A 19,793-nucleotide genomic window follows, 5' to 3' on the forward strand; every position below is an offset into this window, starting at 1 on the left:
GAACGGGATAGCCTTATATAAAGACTGTACTCGAAAAAAAGTAAACTTTTTATTGCATGAGTAAAAAATGATGAAAATCTGGTTAAGGCTAGTTGGAGTGTAATGTTTTCATATGTCAAATACCCAGGGATGCCAGGTTCACAGATTAATCTGTGTTTCACAGATTTTCAATTTTCTGCACCGATTTTAAAAATGACACAGATTTTCACAGATTTTTGAAAATGATCACAGATTTTCACAGATTCTGGAATAAATCACAGATTTTCACAGATTTTTGAAATCGAGCACAGTTTAGCACCAAAAAGTACAGAGCGGTAGAGAAAAAAGGTACAGAGCGTGTTGGTAGTGAGACTTTTTTTGTTTTTTTTTTTTGCTCATCAAAAATGATTTCGATCTGCTAATATGGTACGGGAAACGGGCACACATTTTCACAGACAGGTTATTGGCTTGATCACAGATTTTTGAAAAAATGACCTGGCATCCCTGTAAATACCTTCACAATGTGGAAAATGGTAATCGAGAAGCTTCCAAGCAAGAGGAGATTCGACGAAAAGTACCGAAGGAGGAAAATCCGCCAAACTCGTCAGCATTCTGGACGATTATGAAGGACAACCTCCACAAAACAGGTCTTCAAAACCGACAAGGATTTGTAGAAAGAGTGGATGAAGGTATGTAGAAATGATAGTGTGTGTATTATACAGCATTGGATGGGAAGTGTTGAGTTCAGGCATTTAGCCTAGAAGGAGAGATTGAAACAATCAACTATACAGAAATAGAACTAATACATGTATTTCTATTCCCGGATATCTTTATTGTGGTTGCTTTTCTTATTTTTATTTGGAATTGAAATGAGCAATAAAACACCCCCTTTTCCCAACTTAAAGATTTGTGATACTTATTTCATTCAGCAACAAAGCAAAATACTTTCAAGTCGATGATTATGCGGGCCATCAGCCGGCTCCCCGTAGTCGGGGGTGTTTTCCGCGGACCCACACGAACGAAAAGATGCGACCAACAGTGATACGTACCAACGTCGTGCCAGTTTACTCCAGCGTACAAGATCCAGCCAGCCACTGCCGACCACCCGTTGAAGACTAGATCTCCCAAAGCTCATATGATGTGAAAATAAAAAAAAAATCTAGTTTAAGTAGTTAAAACATATGCCCTCGGCATCTTATAGCTTAACGCAATGTGCCTTAAAATATGTTATTAAAAAAAAAAAAAAAAGCAAAATACTCGTGATATTCGTTTAAAAATTTCAATTCAAGTCCGAATAGGATAATACTAGCGATAGTGAAGAGCGGTTTATCCCCCAATTCGCTTGTGTTCAATATTTACGAGTCTGACAGATCCTTCATTTACAAGCGTCGCAGATGCGTCTTTAGTAATTTCGAATATTTGTTCCAAATAGAACGAATAAGTTCATCTATTTTATTTCCCTTCAAATATTCTGCTGTTGGCTGTGGGGGTTTTCTTGTTTGAAAACGCGCTCTTCTCGGTCGCTTATGGTGCTTATTTTTATTTCGTAACGTAGATCTTGCGGTTCGGTTTTTTTAAAAAAAAAAGTCCTAGCAAAATCCAACTCAGTAGTAAGGTCGGATTGTTTACGATCAAGAAACGCAGCCAAACCTCCTCCGGCTTCAGTCTTCCTAGTGATTAGTTTTGTTTTCGTTTGCTCACAGAAGCAAGAACATTCATTTGCGATTAGCTTTCCTTATCCTCTTATGGTCACCGAACAACGAACGTGCCCCTGAGTGTTTTCTGACGTTGCATACGTGCGCGCTTCTATCCGCGGTTGAAGTGGTGGGAAATTATTTCACCAGCCTGCTATGGACTGCCGGAAATCTGAGGCTACTTTCTCAGGCTCCTTCGTTTTGCAATGAGAAAAAGATCACACCAATACAGGTGTGCTACATAATCAGCGTACGTACTCCAAAGTGATATTTGATTTATGACCTATGACTGTTGCATGTATGTTGCATGTAATTATAAAAAACAGCCATTTGATTTGTCAAGGCTTGGAAGACAATTATGAACGAAGGCAATGGTTGATGATAATTTTGAATAATAGCTTCTAAAATCCATTTGAATTTTAGAAAATACTTCAACATTTGTGTATTGGAGTTTACTTTTAGTTCAAATTAAAACAGTATTCATAGACATAAAACATATCTCACAGCACCACATCTTATTCCGAACTTTTCAAGTTTCGAACTACGATTCTTGATTCTATGGAATATATAATAGCATCAATGAGTCATATGAATAAAAATGATCATTGCATCATTGTGTGTCGTCGTCGTGCTTCCAGGCAAAACGCAATTGCTGTCAGAGAAATCAGATCACTCTTTTTTTTTTTTTTTTTTTTTTTTTTTTTTTTTAAATAACTATTCATTGGAATATGAGTTAAAATTAAATTAATAAGATTTAAATTGGGTGTTCAGCCACAAGTGGTGACTTTTCAGCCCTGTTATATATATATATATATATATATATATATATATATATATATATATATATATATATATATATATATATATATATATATATATATATATATATATATATATATGATTTGGTTATTACCATGAAGACATTATTTGCTTCCGCAATTCTGAGATTTTTGTGTAGGGAAAATTCTAAACCTACTTGTATTGTGTAATGGGGAAAAGGAACTTATATACTAACTTACTAACTAATACAGAGAGCGAATCGATTCAATTGAAGATTGCATCGATTTTTGTCGGAATTTGCTTATAATATTATGTGACATTACATCTAATGGTTCTATATTTGTGAGTCTGTGTAACTCATTTGTGCTAAACCAGGGAGGACGCTTCAAAATCATTTTCAGAATTTTATTCTGAATCCTTTGAAGCGTTTTCTTCCTGGTGGAACAACAACTTGACCAAATTGGTACCGCATAAAGCATGGCTGGTCTGAAAATTTGTTTATAAATTAACAGTTTGTTTTTTAGACAGAGCTTAGAATTTCTGTTTATAAGAGGATATAAACATTTAATATATTTATTACACTTTGCCTGGATTCCTTCAATGTGATCCTTGAAAGTGAGTTTTTTGTCATACGTTAAACCTAAGTATTTAGCTTGATCAGACCATGTCAATTCCAAGCCATTCAATTTAAGAATGTGATTATTGTTTGGTTTAAGAAAAGAAGCTCTTGGCTTGTGAGGAAAGATAATTAATTGCGTTTTTGCTGCATTTGGTTTAATTTTCCATTTTGACAGATAATCACTGAAAATATTTAAACTTCTTTGTAGGCGACTGCAGATCACTCTTAGATTTCTACCTGAGGCTAACAGACTTGTGTCGTCACAGAATAGCGATTTCTGACAACCAACGGGTAGATTTGGAAGATCAGAAGTGAAAATATTATACAAGATTGGAGCTACGCTCGAACCCTGCGGAACACCGGCTCGTACGGGTAGCAATTCAGATTTACAGTTCTGATAGCTAACCTGAAGAGTACGATCAGTTAGATAATTTTGAATCATTTTGATCAAATAAATAGGAAACTGGAAATCGGACATTTTTGCTATTAAACCTTTGTGCCAAACACTGTCGAATGCTTTTTCTATGTCTAGAAGAGCAACTCCAGTGGATAACCCAGAAGATTTATTTGCTTTTATCATGTTCGTTACTCTGACAAGTTGATGAGTAGTTGAATGTTCATGACGAAATCCAAACTGCTCTGGTAAAAAAAATTGAATTCTCATTTATATGAGACATCATTCTCAACAAGATAATTTTTTCAAAAAGTTTACTGATAGAAGAAAGTAAGCTAATTGGGCGATAACTTGATGTTTCTGCTGGGTTTTTATCAGGTTTTAGGATAGGAATTACTTTAGCGTTTTTCCATCTTTTTGGGAAGTAAGCTAATGAAAAACACTTGTTGAAAATTTTAACCAGGAGTCTCAAGGCAACATCGGGAAGATTTTTAATAAGAATATTAAAAATTCCATCATTACCAGGAGCCTTCATGTTTTTGAGTTTCCTAATAATTGATTTAATTTCATCAAAATTCGTCTCAATAATGTCATCGTGTGATAACACTTGGGTTGAAATATGATCATATTTCAGTGAGACTTCATTTTCAATGGGACTCACAACGTTTAAATTAAAATTGTGAACACTCTCGAACTGCTGAGCAAGTTTTTGAGCTTTTTCACCATTTGTAAGAAGTATTTGATTTCCTTCCTTGAGAGCAGGAATTGGTTTCTGAGGTTTCTTAAGAACCTTAGAAAGTTTCCAGAAAGGTTTAGAATATGGTTTAATTTGTTCAACTTCTTTAGCGAAATTTTCATTTCGCAAAAGAGTAAATCTATGTTTAATTTCTTTTTGTAAATCCTTAACTATGTTTTTCATAGCAGGATCACGAGAACGTTGATATTGTCGTCGACGAACATTCTTCAACCGAATGAGCAGTTGAAGATTGTCATCGATGATAGGAGAATTTAATTTAGTTTGAGCTTTGGGAACTGAAAGATTTCTAGCTTCGATAATAAAGGGTGATTTTTTAAGAGCTTGAGAACTTTTTTAAACAATAAAACGCATAAAATTTGCAAAATCTCATCGGTTCTTTATTTTAAACGTTAGATTGGTACATGACATTTACTTTTTGAAGATAATTTCATTTAAATGTTGACCGCGGCTGCGTCTTAGGTGGTCCATTCGGAAAATCCGCTTTTTTATCGACAAATTTTGTTCAGCGATGAGGCTCATTTCTGGTTGAATGGCTACGTAAATAAGCAAAATTGCCGCATTTGGAGTGAAGAGCAACCAGAAGCCGTTCAAGAACTGCCCATGCATCCCGAAAAATGCACTGTTTGGTGTGGTTTGTACGCTGGTGGAATCATTGGACCGTATTTTTTCAAAGATGCTGTTGGACGCAACGTTACAGTGAATGGCGATCGCTATCGTTCGATGCTAACAAACTTTTTGTTGCCAAAAATGGAAGAACTGAACTTGGTTGACATGTGGTTTCAACAAGATGGCGCTACATGCCACACAGCTCGCGATTCTATGGCCATTTTGAGGGAAAACTTCGGAGAACAATTCATCTCAAGAAATGGACCGGTAAGTTGGCCACCAAGATCATGCGATTTGACGCCTTTAGACTATTTTTTGTGGGGCTACGTCAAGTCTAAAGTCTACAGAAATAAGCCAGTAACTATTCCAGCTTTGGAAGACAACATTTCCGAAGAAATTCGGGCTATTCCGGCCGAAATGCTCGAAAAAGTTGCCCAAAATTGGACTTTCCGAATGGACCACCTAAGACGCAGCCGCGGTCAACATTTAAATGAAATTATCTTCAAAAAGTAAATGTCATGTACCAATCTAACGTTTAAAATAAAGAACCGATGAGATTTTGCAAATTTTATGCGTTTTATTGTTTAAAGAAGTTCTCAAGCTCTTAAAAAATCACCCTTTATAATGATTCAAATTGTCAATTGCTGTGTCGATGTCCGCAGAATTTTCTAAAATAGTTTCATGATCCACATGATTTTCAATGTGAGATCTGTAATCCAACCAATTAGCTCTATGATAGTTGAAAATAGAACTAATTGGATTAATTATAGCTTCGTTGGAAAGTCTGAATGTTACTGGAAGATGATCTGAGTCAAAGTCAGCATGAGTAATCGGTTCACTACAAATGTGACTTTGATCTGTTAGAACCAGATCAATTGTAGACGGGTTTTTCACGGAAGAGAAACAAGTAGGATTACTGGGATGAAGAACTGTGAAGTAACCAGCTGAGAGTTGATTATGAAGTATTTTACCATTACTGTTATTTTGCCTACAATTCCACTGGACATGCTTAGCATTTAAGTCCCCTATTACGAAAAATTTCGATCGATATCTTGTAAGTTTTTGCAAATCGCCTTTAAAGAAATTTAATTGTTCGCCGGTGCATTGGAATGGCAAATATGCTCCAGCGATGAAATAAATTCCATGAATGGTTTCAACTTCGATTCCCAAGCTTTCAATAACTTTAGTATTGAAAGAAGGTAAAATTCGATGTTTGATTTGCCGTTGGACAAAAATGGCAACTCCACCACCCATTCCAGTAAACCTGTCAAATCGATGAACCACATAATGTGGATTACTTTTCAATTTTACATTTGGTTTAAGAAAAGTTTCTGTCACAATGGCAATATGAATTTTGTGAACTTTGAGAAAATTATAAAATTCATCTTCACTCGATTTCAAAGATCGAGCATTCCAATTTAAAATATTCAAATAATTATTTAACATCACTGTTAAATTTTAAATTCATTATAATATTATTTGCAAATTTCCATCCAATTTGAAATGCTTCAAAAAGTGATGAAGTTGAATTCATTTGGATGATCATTTGAAAAAGTTGATCTTGTAGGTAGATCATTTTATTTTCAGTTATATCGCCTAAATCGACTTCATTTAAAGAAGCGAATGGCATTGAAGGAATATTTGTAGGTAGACTGCCATTAGAAGAAGATGATTTGGCCGGTCTACCTATTAATAAATTGTTTTCGTTAGAAGAAGAACTGCAAGGCGGTCCTGTGTTTTGATTATTTACATTAGAAGAAATAGGTGATAGATTTCTACCTAATATACCAGCATAACTGACATTAGAAGAAGATGATGACGAGGTCGATCTACCTGTCAATAAATTGTTTTCGTTAGAAGACGAATTGACAGGCGTACCTGTTTTTTGTTTCGAAGAAATCAGTGCCGAATTAGGCGTGGCATTTGTAACGGTTTTCTGATTTTCAGGTATGTTCTGTAAATTTAAGGTCGTTGATTTGACTTGTTGTCGAAGCGAACGAGCGTTTAAAATTTTTTCACTGACAGGACATTTCAAATAATTGGATTTATGATTTCCATTGCAATTTGAACATGAAAATTTATCAGTGGTTTCATTCGTTGGACAATCGTCTTTCGAATGCGATTTACCACAATTCAAACACCGTATATCCATATGACAATTTTTGGTTCCATGACCGAAGCCTTGGCAACGACGACATTGCGTTAAGTTTGCAATACGATTATGCCGTTTATAATGTTCCCAATGAATTTTAATGTGGGAAATGAAACGTACAAATCAGATCACTCGATTTGTTCCATAACAAGCTGATGAGGATGACGGTCGGAAGTTGATTAAAAAAGGTATCAAATAATTCTTTTTCTTAGTACAATACAAAGAAATGCGACCCAATTATGCATCAAAATAGAAGCAATCCATTTTAAATGATTTCATTTAATAAGCATATTTTACTGATGACTATAAAACAATAATGCATACGAATGAAGCGGAAATTTATATAGAAGAATTCGCATAAAATTACGCATAAAAATCGCATATTATCATAATTTATGCGTTCCCATTTTATATGATAAGGAACAGCGCAATCACACTGCCTCCAAATGCCGGTTCTCGATTTGGTCCCAACGTCTATCATTGAGTTTGGGGATTCGCGTTCAACCCCAGTCGCGTACGGAGCATTCAGTCAGTAAATCATCGAACCGTCTGCCAACCGGCGCTCATCATCCTCATTCATTAATCACGTTAATAGCTTAACGATGTAAGTGCATAATCATGATTGGATTACCTGATGGGCTGAGGTACTGCCTTGGTTTGGCGTCGTTCACAAACGCACAGAACTGTTGTTCCGACGGGTTGAAATATAGAAATTGTACGATTCCGGAATGTACTTTATATTGAGCCGAATTTTAGACACGCTCTAAACCACAAATAATTAACATCCACTTTTCACCGACAATGGGATTTACCTGTCCTAGCAGGCGAAATTTATGATTTCACGTCGGTGCTTTGCTTCACAGTTTCGGCTCCGCATTCGGCACTGTACCACTTTGCAAAAATAGCGGTTCGAACAAGTTTAACAATGTGTTATGTTTTAATGTGCTATGTATTATGCACTGGACAGGAACAAGACATCAATTGCGAGCTCCAGCAGCTTCGGTCCTTTGCGGCGTTACTGCGAACCGGACCATAGTCAAACCGAATAATTCCAGTCCAGCGCCGAAATTACAGCTCACTCAACAAGTACGAAATACGACCGACACGGGCGGGATGTTGAAACACTTCACTTAAGCGGCGAGTCGTCAATTCAACTGAATAACGTACATGCTTCCATTATGCACATGTAGCATTTTCCGGCTGTTCAACCACATTTCGTTGTATGGTTGGGAAATGTTGGTTTTTTTTTTCGTTTTCGTTCGTCTTTTCCCAATGTCACTCAATTATGATGCCATTCAGTTGCACATCCGATGTTTCCGATGCATTCTTCTTTGGAGATGTTGCATCTGATTGCGGAAGCAAATGTTTTCCCTCGTAGCTGTCGGGATGATAGGAACGTTTTCGATGACGAGGGAAGGCGGCTCTGAACTGCAACGAAACACATGAGAATGTAACAATTATTGCGTTGTTGAAGATAATTTATGCTCGATGATATGCTGTGGGATGATGTTTAGAATGCCATAATAACCGCGTTATGGGTGCCCTCTCTTTTTTTGTGGGCTGCTTATATAAAAAAACACAATCGTCACTGAATACTGTTTTGATTTTTTGTCAAATTATGTTATTGGTGATAGTTTTTGGCTAGATTATGGTTTCATTTTACAATGATATGATTTAAGTTAGGTTTTCAGTGATTTAAAAGCACAATTTCTCTTAACCAACAACACTTAACAGTGCTATTTTCGAGGCACAGTATCTTCTACAAACGATTTTTTGCCAAACTAATTTGATATAACAACAAATCTAGACGTTGCAAAACTAAGCAACCATTGCATTGTGAAATTGAATGGTCTCAAATTTCCTATGAATTCCATTGACAGCCTGATTACCACTTCATCATTGCGAGTGTTATTGACAGGTATGATTTTAGTATAAATAAGAATATTTTGAATGAACATAACTCTCTTGCAGACGAATAATTCGACCACGGTATTGAAGCTCTTTTGAAGTATTTGTATTTATACACACTTGAATTTTATTACTGAATCTCGGCAATAAAAATGTCGAGATACGCGTCGACGTGTGCTCGGTAATCTTCTCGGCAGAACCTATAATTACTAAGAATCTCACCAATCCCAAATTTCGTATTTATATATTTTCCCGTTTCACAAGAAATAGCGACGAGGGTGGTGCAAAATCGACAAGTGACACAAAATGGCAAGTGTCCTGCCGAATTTTGGTGAAAGCTAACTAATTGTTCGAAATCTCGGCAAACGCATTCGCTGATTTCGGTATATTTGATATTTACTGACAAGTCAAGCAGATTATGAAGCTAAACCAAATACATTGTATGGTACTTAGGGGTATTATTATTTGTATATGGCTAAATTTTGGTCAAAAGATGTCCTTTACCGAGATATCCGAATAGTTTCGTTAAATAGAATGGATGATTTAGCTGTGTTTATTAGGTATTTTATTGACTTTTTCAGTAAGTATTCTCAAAAATTTCAATATATATACATTTTTTTTATCTAGGCATGTTTTGAATAAGTGAGTGTATTACTTTGACAATTTTCAACATCTCATTTTTATCTTTTTATATAAATATAAAAAATAGGTATAGAATAAAAAATAGGTATAGAATAAAACTTTAGGAAAATTTTCCAAGGCCCGGAGAGCCGAGTGTCATATACCAATCGGTTCAGCTCGACGAACTGAGCAAATGTGTGTGTGTGTATGTGTGTGTGTTATCAACAAAGAGGTCGAGATATCAGAGATGGCAGGACCGATTTTGATCAAACTAGTCGCAAAGGAAGACCTTTCCTGTCACCCTGAACGCTATTGAATGGTTTTGGGATCGGATCTTTACTTTTCGAGTTATATGAACTTTAATGTCAAAATTTTAAGTTTTTTTGACAATATCTGTCACAATTGACCTTGAAAGCAGAATATGTTTTTATACTCAGATTCCGCACGGTAATAGCTATCCAACAAGTCATAGATTGTTGAAATTCATTCATTTTTAGCGGAGATATCGATATTTTGCGTAAGTGACTTTTCACTTTATTCCAGTATTAGGAGTTTTGAGCGCTGTATGACAAAGCAAAGCATTGCTACGTGAAACACGATTTTTATACTGTTACATACAATTGTTTCTAAGTAAAAAAACATCAAATAATCCACCTATTGGTGTGATAATGCCTTTTTCTTCTTCCATAACAGTCTCATGAAAATATATTTCATACTTTTATTAAATTTATTAAATAATTTCGGACGCTAATTTTGACACCAATTGATTCAGATTGTTTAGAGTAGTTCACAAAAGCATTCAGTGTTTATGTCACACAGTCGGCATCATTTTTCCAACCTAGTGCTTGACATTTGTGTTGCCTATTTGTATGAGAAGGGTGATGCTAATCTAAAATACCTATTTTAAACCACCTAGTGGTATAATGATGCCTTTCTCATAACAGATCGGCTGAAAAGTTCGTATCGTTTCTATGAGAGGGCGCCACTAGAATTAAATCCATACCATTTTCAGTTAGTACCAACCTTCGAAAGATACGTGTATAAATTTGACAGCTGTCTGATTATTAGTTTGGGAGATATTGCATTTTGAGTGAAGCTACGTTTGTTATTGTGAAAAAAATGGAAAAAAAGGAATTTCGTGTGTTGATGAAACACTACTTTTTGATGAAAAAAAGTGCCGCCGATACCAAAAAATGGCTTGATGAGTGTTATCCAGACTCTGCACCGGGCGAAGCAACAATTCGTAAGTGGTTTGCAAAATTTCGTACTGTTCATATGAGCACCGAAGACGATGAACGCAGTGGACGTCCAAAAGAGGCTGTTACCGATGAAAACGTGGAAAAAATCCACAAAATGATTTTCAATGACCGTAAAGTGAAGTTGATTGAGAAAGCTGACACCCTAATTATATCAAAGGAACGTGTTGGACATATTATTCACGAATATTTGGATATGAGAAAGCTTTGTACAAAATGGGTGCCGTGTGAGCTCACAATCGATCAAAAACAACAACAAATTGATGATTCTGAGCAGTGTTTGGAGCTGTTATATCGAAATAAAACCGATTTTTTTCGTCGATATATAACAATGGACGAAACATGGCTCCATCACTTCACTCCGGAGTCCAATCGACAGTCAGCTGAGTGGACTGCACGCGATGAACCGAACCCAAAGCGTGGAAAGACTCAACAATCGGCCGGTATGGTTATGGCGTCTGTATTTTGGGATTCGCATGGTATAATTTTCATCGACTACCTTGAAAAGGGAAAAACCATCAACAGTGACTATTATATAGCGTTATTAGAGCGTTTGAAGGACGAAATTTCAAAAAAACGGCCTCATTTGAAGAAAAAAAAAGTTTTGTTTCATCAAGACAATGCACCGTGTCACAAGTCGATGAAAACCATGCTGAAATTGAACGAATTGGGCTTCGAATTGCTCCCTCATCCACCGTATTCTCCAGATTTGGCCCCCAGTGAATTTTTCCCTGTTCTCAGACCTCAAGAGAATGCTCGCTGGTAAAAAATTTAGAAGCAATGAAGAGGTAATCGCTGAAACTGAGGCTTAATTTGAGGCAAATGACAAATCGTACTACAAAAATGGTATCGAAAGATTGAAAGATCGCTATAATCGCTGTATCGCCTCTGATGGCAATTATGTTGAATAATAAAAACGAATTTTGGCAAAAAAATGTGTGTTTCTATTAAACGATACGAACTTTTCAGCCGAACTGTTATTACTCATTGCATCATAAATATAATCGAGAAATTCGCAAAAACAACTGTTTATTGAAGAGAAATAGGATAATTTGTTTGGATCTAACCTCACAAACTCTATAAAGCCTGTTTACCCTGTAGTTCCGGAACCGAAAGTATCGATTTGGCCATCTCCAAGAAAAGTAAGTGAGATCCTTTTTGCAGTTTTTGATCACTATTTCCAATTCTTCCGAAACCGGATTCAGATAAACGGACTAGCCGAAGTTGGTTCGTTTACTACCAACAAATATGACCTACGAATTGGAACAGTTTTGAACGTAGTTAAACCTATACTTACTATCTTATGCTCTATTTTGATCAAACCAATTAATAGGAATAGGATTATTATCATTATTATTATTATTATTATTATTATTATTATTATTATTATTATTATTATTATTATTATTATTATTATTATTATTATTATTATTATTATTATTATTATTATTATTACTATTATTATTATTATTATTATTATTATAATTATTATTATTATTACTATTATTATTATTATTATTATTATTATTGACATCACTACACAACGTGTATGAAATAGAACAAAGCACGCCATGTTCGTTTTGTGTTTTCTTCTTCTTTCGATGTTATACATATTGTCACTCTATATGGCGATTTGAAAACTTTGACACTCATCGCCCTGCAACTGCGGAACCGGAGATCGGATCCGGATGAAATTTCACAGTAGGTTTAAAGACAGTATGAACTTTAATTCAAATCAAGATTTGTGAAAATCGGTTCAATCATCGCTGAGAAATCGAAGTGAATTTAGTTTTAGGAGTTTTTCTTCTCCACTTTCGGTGTTCTCGGAACAGGTAAAGAGGGACCAGTAGTGCCGAATTGAGTTTTCATGCCCACAAACTAACAAGCTCTGCAAACTAGAAGAATTTATCGGACAGTTTTATGGGATTTGTATCTGATTTTAACCATCGTTCGTGGAAAAATACTAATAAAATTGATAATTTTCCACTTATCACGTGTTAGCTCCGAAACCGGAAGTCGGATCCTGATATAATGTTCCACACATTTTTAGGATATTATAAGACCTTTCATTTGAATCTTGGTCTGCAAAAATTGGTTGAGTTGTTCCAGAGATAGGAAAAGAGGGACCAGTAGTGCCGAATTGAGTTTTCATGCCCACAAACTAACAAACTTTGCAAACTAGAAGAATTTATCGGACAGTTTTATGGGATTTGTATCTGATTTTAACCATCGTTCGTGGAAAAATACTAATAATATTGATAATTTTTTACTTATCACGTGTTAGCTCCGAAACCGGAAGTCGGATCCTGATGTTCCACACATTTTTAGGATATTATAAGACCTTTCATTTGAATCTTGGTCTGCAAAAATTGGTTGAGTTGTTCCAGAGATATTTTCCGGGTTTCCCTGCCATAGACGACGGTTTGGAAGGAGTAGGCGATGTATCAAAGAGAGAGCATTGCTCTGATTGGTCAATTGATGCAAAAGCGAAGCTGTTTTAAGCACGCGAATCTATAAATAGAAGCGAAATTAAAGCTAACGTTTCTGTCCTACTCCTAGCATGCTAGAGGTAGATTGTTGCTAGACAGCAAGAAAAAAACGTGCCATAAAACGATTTGAAGCTTCAAGGGCTGATGCCAGTTGTTAGCGTAAAACCGTGTCGCTCGCTGTGCGTATTACATTTCTCTCCATGCTCTCTCGTAAATGTGTAAAAAGTTTTGATATTTTCGGTTACAAGTTTGACTACATCGCATAAAATCCAATAAAGCTACCGCTTGTTTGGCAGCCTTGATGAGCCGATTTTATTTCCCTCTCATGTTTCGTTACGTTACCAGGATACAAGAGCAGAAAAAAATAGTGCCGCCATAGAAACGTACTTACCATTACAAAAATAATAGTCACTTAATTTTTATCGCGACAACATATATGTTTTTATGCACTAATCGCATCTAAACTAAATTATCTAGACATTGTCAGGATAGATTTTTGATCCATGCTTTTGAAGGCGAAATATTCAATGAATTAATGAATTAATTTCTGAAACTAGTACCATTCCAATGGTGAACAAATTTCGAAGATCGGTTGACTAACAACAAAGTTATGACGCGAGAAAGTTGAAGTTCTCAAAATTCTATTCACAATGCTGGTGCCGCATAAATGCAGATAGGGTATATTTTGTGCGTGAAAAAAAACTTGGAACGGGAAAAATCACATTTTCATTAATTTTTCCTAACCGATTGTCAATAATGACATACTTAAAATAATCTGCGAACTGTACAAAATTCGAGGATGTAAAATTTATTGAGATCCGTTGAAAAACAGCTGAGCTATGACAGCTCAAAGTTACCGTTCCAACTTTTTTTGAGGCTTGGTGTTTCGCGTAACTTTTTGAGGCTTGGTATTAGGAGTGTTGAGGTTGTTGGAATCGGTCCAGCCATCTCTGAGAAAATCAAGCGAAATTTTCAGATCTCGTCGAGCTGAGTCGAACAGTATAGGTCTCCAAGGCTCCGTCGGGCTTTCCAGCAATTCTATTACCTTTCTATAGAACATGGCAAAAATACCATCATAATGCAAATTTCAACCAAAAATTAATAACGGAGCGATGATCATCTCCTGGACCGAAATGTTTTCCATTGAAAGATTTATTTTTTGCTTGCCAATTCACTGAGCGACAAGTTTCGGCTCACCATAAGTTACTTGTTTGGGTCCATTTTGCACCCAACGGCAAACCCTTTTCGGAGTTTCCAAAACTTTATCCAATATTCTTCAATGGCTTTTTGAATGTTTAAGCAGTTATTTTTTTTTGCAATCCTCTTCCACACGCATAACGAAACTTCAAAGGCCGAAAATGACTCTCTGTATATCTAAACATCGCAAATGAGCCTATATCATGGAAAAATGAAAAAAACACTTTTTTTTAATGGAAACTGAATGCATTTCGCTCTCTGTACCGTGGTGGTGTAGGCCATTTGGATTTGCGTCTCATTAGCATTTTTTTTCTCTTTCGAAACCCATTAGTCGCAAACAACCGCCCGATGCGGACAGGCTGAATTATCCAAATCACCTTTTGGAAGCAGACATTAGCCACAATAAATTTAAACATCCATAAATTATGGCTAATGGCAGCAAAAGTCTATTAATCGCAACTCCCGGTAAGCAGAATTGTAATAATATTTACCTCCCGAATGGCGGTATCACATCCTCAGGTAATGACTCAGGCTCGCACCACACCACCAAACGATATCCAAATCCGTATAATCCCCTAATGACTAATTTGTAACAGTAGTACTCAGTCACACTTTACCGCATTTGTCACGCCGATCGCATCTGGGCGACCTTTCCCACCACTTCACACACTCTTTACTCTTCTAATTTTCCCTTGCACTGAAGTATCACGTAATGAGCCTTCACCATAAACACTTAAACCATTATCCTCGCACGTTACAGAGCATAAATGTCGCTTTCCTTCAGCGTATCACTTTTTATTCCATGTGGGGTACCGAGCCTGCACCGATTGTTATTACCTTTCGTCTTTTTTTTTTGTTATAGCGCACACATACCGTGAGTGAGTGTATGAGAGAGTATGAGAAGCCACTAGCTGTGCACTTTATCCCGGTCTCATAAATTTCATGTGCATGTCGCTCATCAACCGCCGGTGCCGTTATTTACACTTTCTTCCGTTTTGATGCACTTGTAACAAATAGGTCCTTCCGTCGACTTCGCACACGATACCCAAGTGCCGCCTCACTGGATTCTACCGTGAACAGGTTCTGTTCGATCTTGAAATGTTTCTTGCCGCACGTGGCATACAGCCGACTCGAACCGCGCTCAACGACTGACGCTCGACACTGGACGGAATGGTTCAGACCGGTTGGATCACCCTTGAAAGCCGAATGAATGACTCTCCGCGGCATTGGCGGGGCACGGTTGGAATAACAACAAGTTTTCCTTTCCGAGTCAGGAGCATTTCCTTCCCGAAACAGAGTCACACTTACCGAGAGAGAGAGAGAGAGCAGCGCTGGGACTGGAAAGTTGTTCTGTAACCGGCAAAGTCGTTGTTGTTGTGGATGACGTTCATTCTAGAACCAGAAGTATGTATCAGGGGAGGAATAGATAAAAACCGTAACTGGCCAACTGTAGAGGCATGAACTTCGAGCGAGACATGCGCAGAATGGGAAAACTCTTCTCCGGGAATTCAGGGGAAAGATCATATGTTCTGTTGGAAATCAAAGTCATACTTCTAAGCTATGAATGCAGAAATAGGCCGGAATCAAGGTCACAAACAAACATGCGTGCGTGATCTTCATTCAGCATCATAGTAAACGTTTTTAATATTGTTTTTTTTTGGTTGTGAACCATTTCGCGAATGATTTTGACTTTTAAGTTAAAAACCACTGAAATCTTGCAAAAAAAAATTATTCCAGAATTAATAGTAAAAATTTCTTCCGTGTAATTTCTTTTTATACCTTCAGTCAAAGAAAATATCTCAATAAGAAGTTTTAATATATTGTCAAACGAAGTAAGTTTATCTCGAAGTTTTTCTTACGTTTGCTGTATAGCAATTGTCATACCACTTGATATCATTTTATTTTCAATGTAAAATAAACCCAAATAACTTTCCAGTCGACAAACTTTTAAATAGGCCGCAGTAGCAGTCGAATTTAACTACTCGATAAAAAATAACTGTTTGACTATAAAATTTTAACTAAATGTAACAATAATTTCGAGAATATTTCTTAAAGATTTCCAGGAGATTTCTAAAAATATTCTAGAAGTTTTCCAGAAGATTTCCAGAAGATTTCTTGAAGATTTCTAGAAGATTTCTAGAATCTTTCTGGATAATTACTTGTAGATACCTAGAAGACTTCTGCAACAATTCTGAAAGATATCTAGACGATTTCTAGAAGATTTCTAAAAGATTTCTTGGAGTTTTCTAGAGGATTCGTTAAAGATTTCTTTAAGATTTCTTGAAAATTTCTAGAAAATTTATAGAAAATTTATCCGAGATTTCTAGAAGGTTTCCATAAAATTTCTTGGAGCTTTCCGGAAGATTTCTTGAATATTCCTTAGATTCAGAAAATTACTTAGAAGGTTAGTAGAAGGTTTCTAGAAGATTTCAAAAAGATTTTTAGAAGATTTCTAAAAGATTTCTAGAAGATTTTTATAAGTATCTGGAAGATTTCTAAAAGATTTCTCGAAGATTTCTAAAAAAATTTCCAAAGATTTCTCGAAGATTCATGAAGGATTTCTAAAAGATTTCTAGAAGATTTCTAGAAGATTTCTAGAAGATTTCTAGAAGATTTCCTGAAGATTTCTAGAGGAATTCTAGAAGATTTCCAAAAGATTTCAATAAGATTTCTAAAACTTTTCTAGAAGCTTTCCAGAAGATTTCCAGAAGATTTCTAGAAGATTTCTAGAAGATTTTCGGAAAATTTCTAAAAGATTTATGGGAGATTCATAAAAGATATCTGGAAGATTTCTCGAAGATTTCTTGAAGATTTCTTGAAGATTTCTTAAAGATTTTTTTAAGATTCCTTAGATTTAGAAAATTTTAAGAAGATTTCTGGAAGGTTTTTAGAAGATTTCCGGAAAACATCGGAAAGATGGATGGATAATTTCTTGTAGATACCTAGAAGACTTCCGCAAAAATTCTGAAAGATATCTAGACGATTTCTAAAAGATTTCTTGGAGTTTTCTAGAAGATTTGTAGAAGATTTCCATAAGATTTCTTGAAGATTTCTAGAAAATTTATAGAGAATTTATCCGAGACTTCTAGAAGATTTCCAAAAAATTTCTAGGAGCTTTCCGGATGATTTCTCGAAGATTCCTTAGATTTAAAAAATTTCTGGTAGAAGGTTTCTATAAGGTTTCTACAAGATTTCGAAAAGATTGTTAGAAGATTTGCAAAAGATTTCTAGAAAATTTCTAGATTTCTAGAAGATTTCTAGAAGATTTCTAGAAGATTTCTAGAAGATTTCTAGAAGATTTCTAGAAGATTTCTAGAAGATTTCTAGAAGATTTCTAGAAGATTTCTAGAAGATTTCTAGAAGATTTCTAGAAGATTTTTAGAAGATTTCTAGAAAATTTCTTGTAGATTTCCAGAAGATTTTTAGAACATTTTTAGAAGATTTTTAGAAGATTTCTTAATAATTTCTAGTAGATACATAGAAGACTTCAAGAATTATTCTATAGGATTTCTCGACGATTTCTAGAAGTTTTCCAGAAGATTTCTAGAAGATTACAAAAAAAATTCTAGAACATATTTAGAACGATTTATTAATTTTTTAGTTTGACGTAAAGCCGCCATGACTAAGTTCAGTTTTTGCAATGACTGAGCGGAAATATATATTGGAGAAGCCAAGTGAAAGAAAAACTAACAGAAAAGATAAATTTTTGGAAAAAGATACGCTCAGAGACAGGACTCGAACCTGCGTTCTTATGCATTCCGTGCATACGCGCTACCATTTCGCCACTCTGATCTTGTTTTAGCCACTCTAAAACTCGAAAACAGACATAGTAGCAACGTACATCGAACATGGTCTACATCCTGGCCGTCACCCGACCGACACCTTACATCCAAACATCTTCTCTGTCCATCAAACACTAGTCCTCTCGCTTTATACCTATTTCTCCGATCAAGCATTGAGTAGGAGAGTGTATTTATAATCGCTTGTCACCTTCTTAATGGTGCCAGTCGCTGGCTGGACATCTAGAGGAATTCTAGAAGATTTCTAGAAGATTTCAATAAGATTGCTATAAAATTTCTTGAAGATTTCTAGAAAATTTATAGAGAATTTATCCGAAATTACTAGAAGATTTCCAAAAAATTTTTAGGAGCTTTCCGGATGATTTCTTGAAGATTCCTTATATTTAGAAAATTTCTGGTAGAAAGTTTCTAGAAGATTTCGAAAAGATTTTTAGAAGATTTCCAAAAGATTTCTAGAAGATTTCTAGAAGCTTTCTAGAAGATTTCTAGAAGATTTCTAGAAGATTTCTAGAAGATTTCTAGAAGATTTCTAGAAGATTTCTAGAAGATTTCTAGAAGATTTCTAGAGGGTTTCTAGAAGATTTCTAGAAGATTTCTGGAAGATTTCTAGAATATTTTTAGAAGATTTCTAGAAGATTTCTAGAAGATTTCTAGAAGATTTCTAGAAGATTTCTAGAAGATTTCTAGAAGATTTCTAAAAGATTTCTCGAAGATTTCTAAAAAATTTCTCAAAGATTTCTCGAAGATTCCTGGAGGATTTTTAAAAGATTTCTGGAAGCTCTCCAGAAGATTTTTAGAAGATTTCTAGAAGATTTCTAGAAGATTTTTGGGAGATTTCTAGAAAATTTCTAGTGGATTTCTAGAAGATTTCCAGAAGATTGCTAGAAGATTTCTAGTAGATTTCTAGAAGATTTCTGGATGATTTCTAGAAGATTTCTAGAAGATTTCTAGAAGATTTCTAGAAGATTTCTAGAAGATTTCTAGAAGATTTCTAGAAGATTTCTAGATGATTTCTAGAAGATTCTAAAAGTTTTTTAGAAGATTCTTAGAAGATTTCTCGAAGATTTCTAGCAGAATTTCCAGAAGATTTCTAGAAGATTTCCAGAAGATTTCCAGAAGATTTTTAGAAAATTCATGGAAAATTTATGAAAGATTTCTAGAAAATTTCAAGAAGATTTATTAAAGCTTTCTTGAATCTAGAGGATTTTTAGAAGATTTATATAGAGTTTCCACAAGATTTCTACGTATTTTTTAACAAAATTTCTGGAAGATTTGCGGATGATTTCAGTAAAACCTCTAGAAGGTTTCTAGATGATATCTAGTAGATACCTAGAAGACTTCTGGAAAAATACCGGAGGATTTCTAGAAGATTTTGAAAAGATTTTTCTAAGATTTCTGGAAGATTTAAAGAAGCTTTCTAGAAGATTTTAAGAAGATTTCTAGAAAATTTATAGAAAAGTTTAGTTTCCAGACGATTTTAAGAAGATTTCTGAAAGATTTCTCTAAAAATTGCTAGAAGATTTATAATAGATTTCTTGAAG

The 19,793-nt window shown here is 35.2% G+C and overlaps 1 protein-coding gene across 2 annotated transcripts in view; it reads right to left on the reverse strand.

Annotated features, from left to right (window-relative positions):
- LOC131430523 (uncharacterized) overlaps positions 1–15,625 on the reverse strand; it is a 261,423-nt gene extending 245,798 nt beyond the window's left edge. For both annotated transcript variants that reach the window (XR_009229537.1, XM_058595576.1), the window contains exons 1-2: positions 14,944–15,625; positions 7,613–8,409 (exon numbers count right to left, since the gene is read on the reverse strand). The gene's annotated coding sequence lies outside the window, so the exon portion shown is untranslated. The remainder of the gene's footprint in view (positions 1–7,612; positions 8,410–14,943) is intronic.
- Between the last annotated feature and the right edge of the window lie 4,168 nt (positions 15,626–19,793).

Source organism: Malaya genurostris, chromosome 2, assembly GCF_030247185.1.
Source record: "Malaya genurostris strain Urasoe2022 chromosome 2, Malgen_1.1, whole genome shotgun sequence".
NCBI classification, from domain to species: domain Eukaryota; kingdom Metazoa; phylum Arthropoda; class Insecta; order Diptera; family Culicidae; genus Malaya; species Malaya genurostris.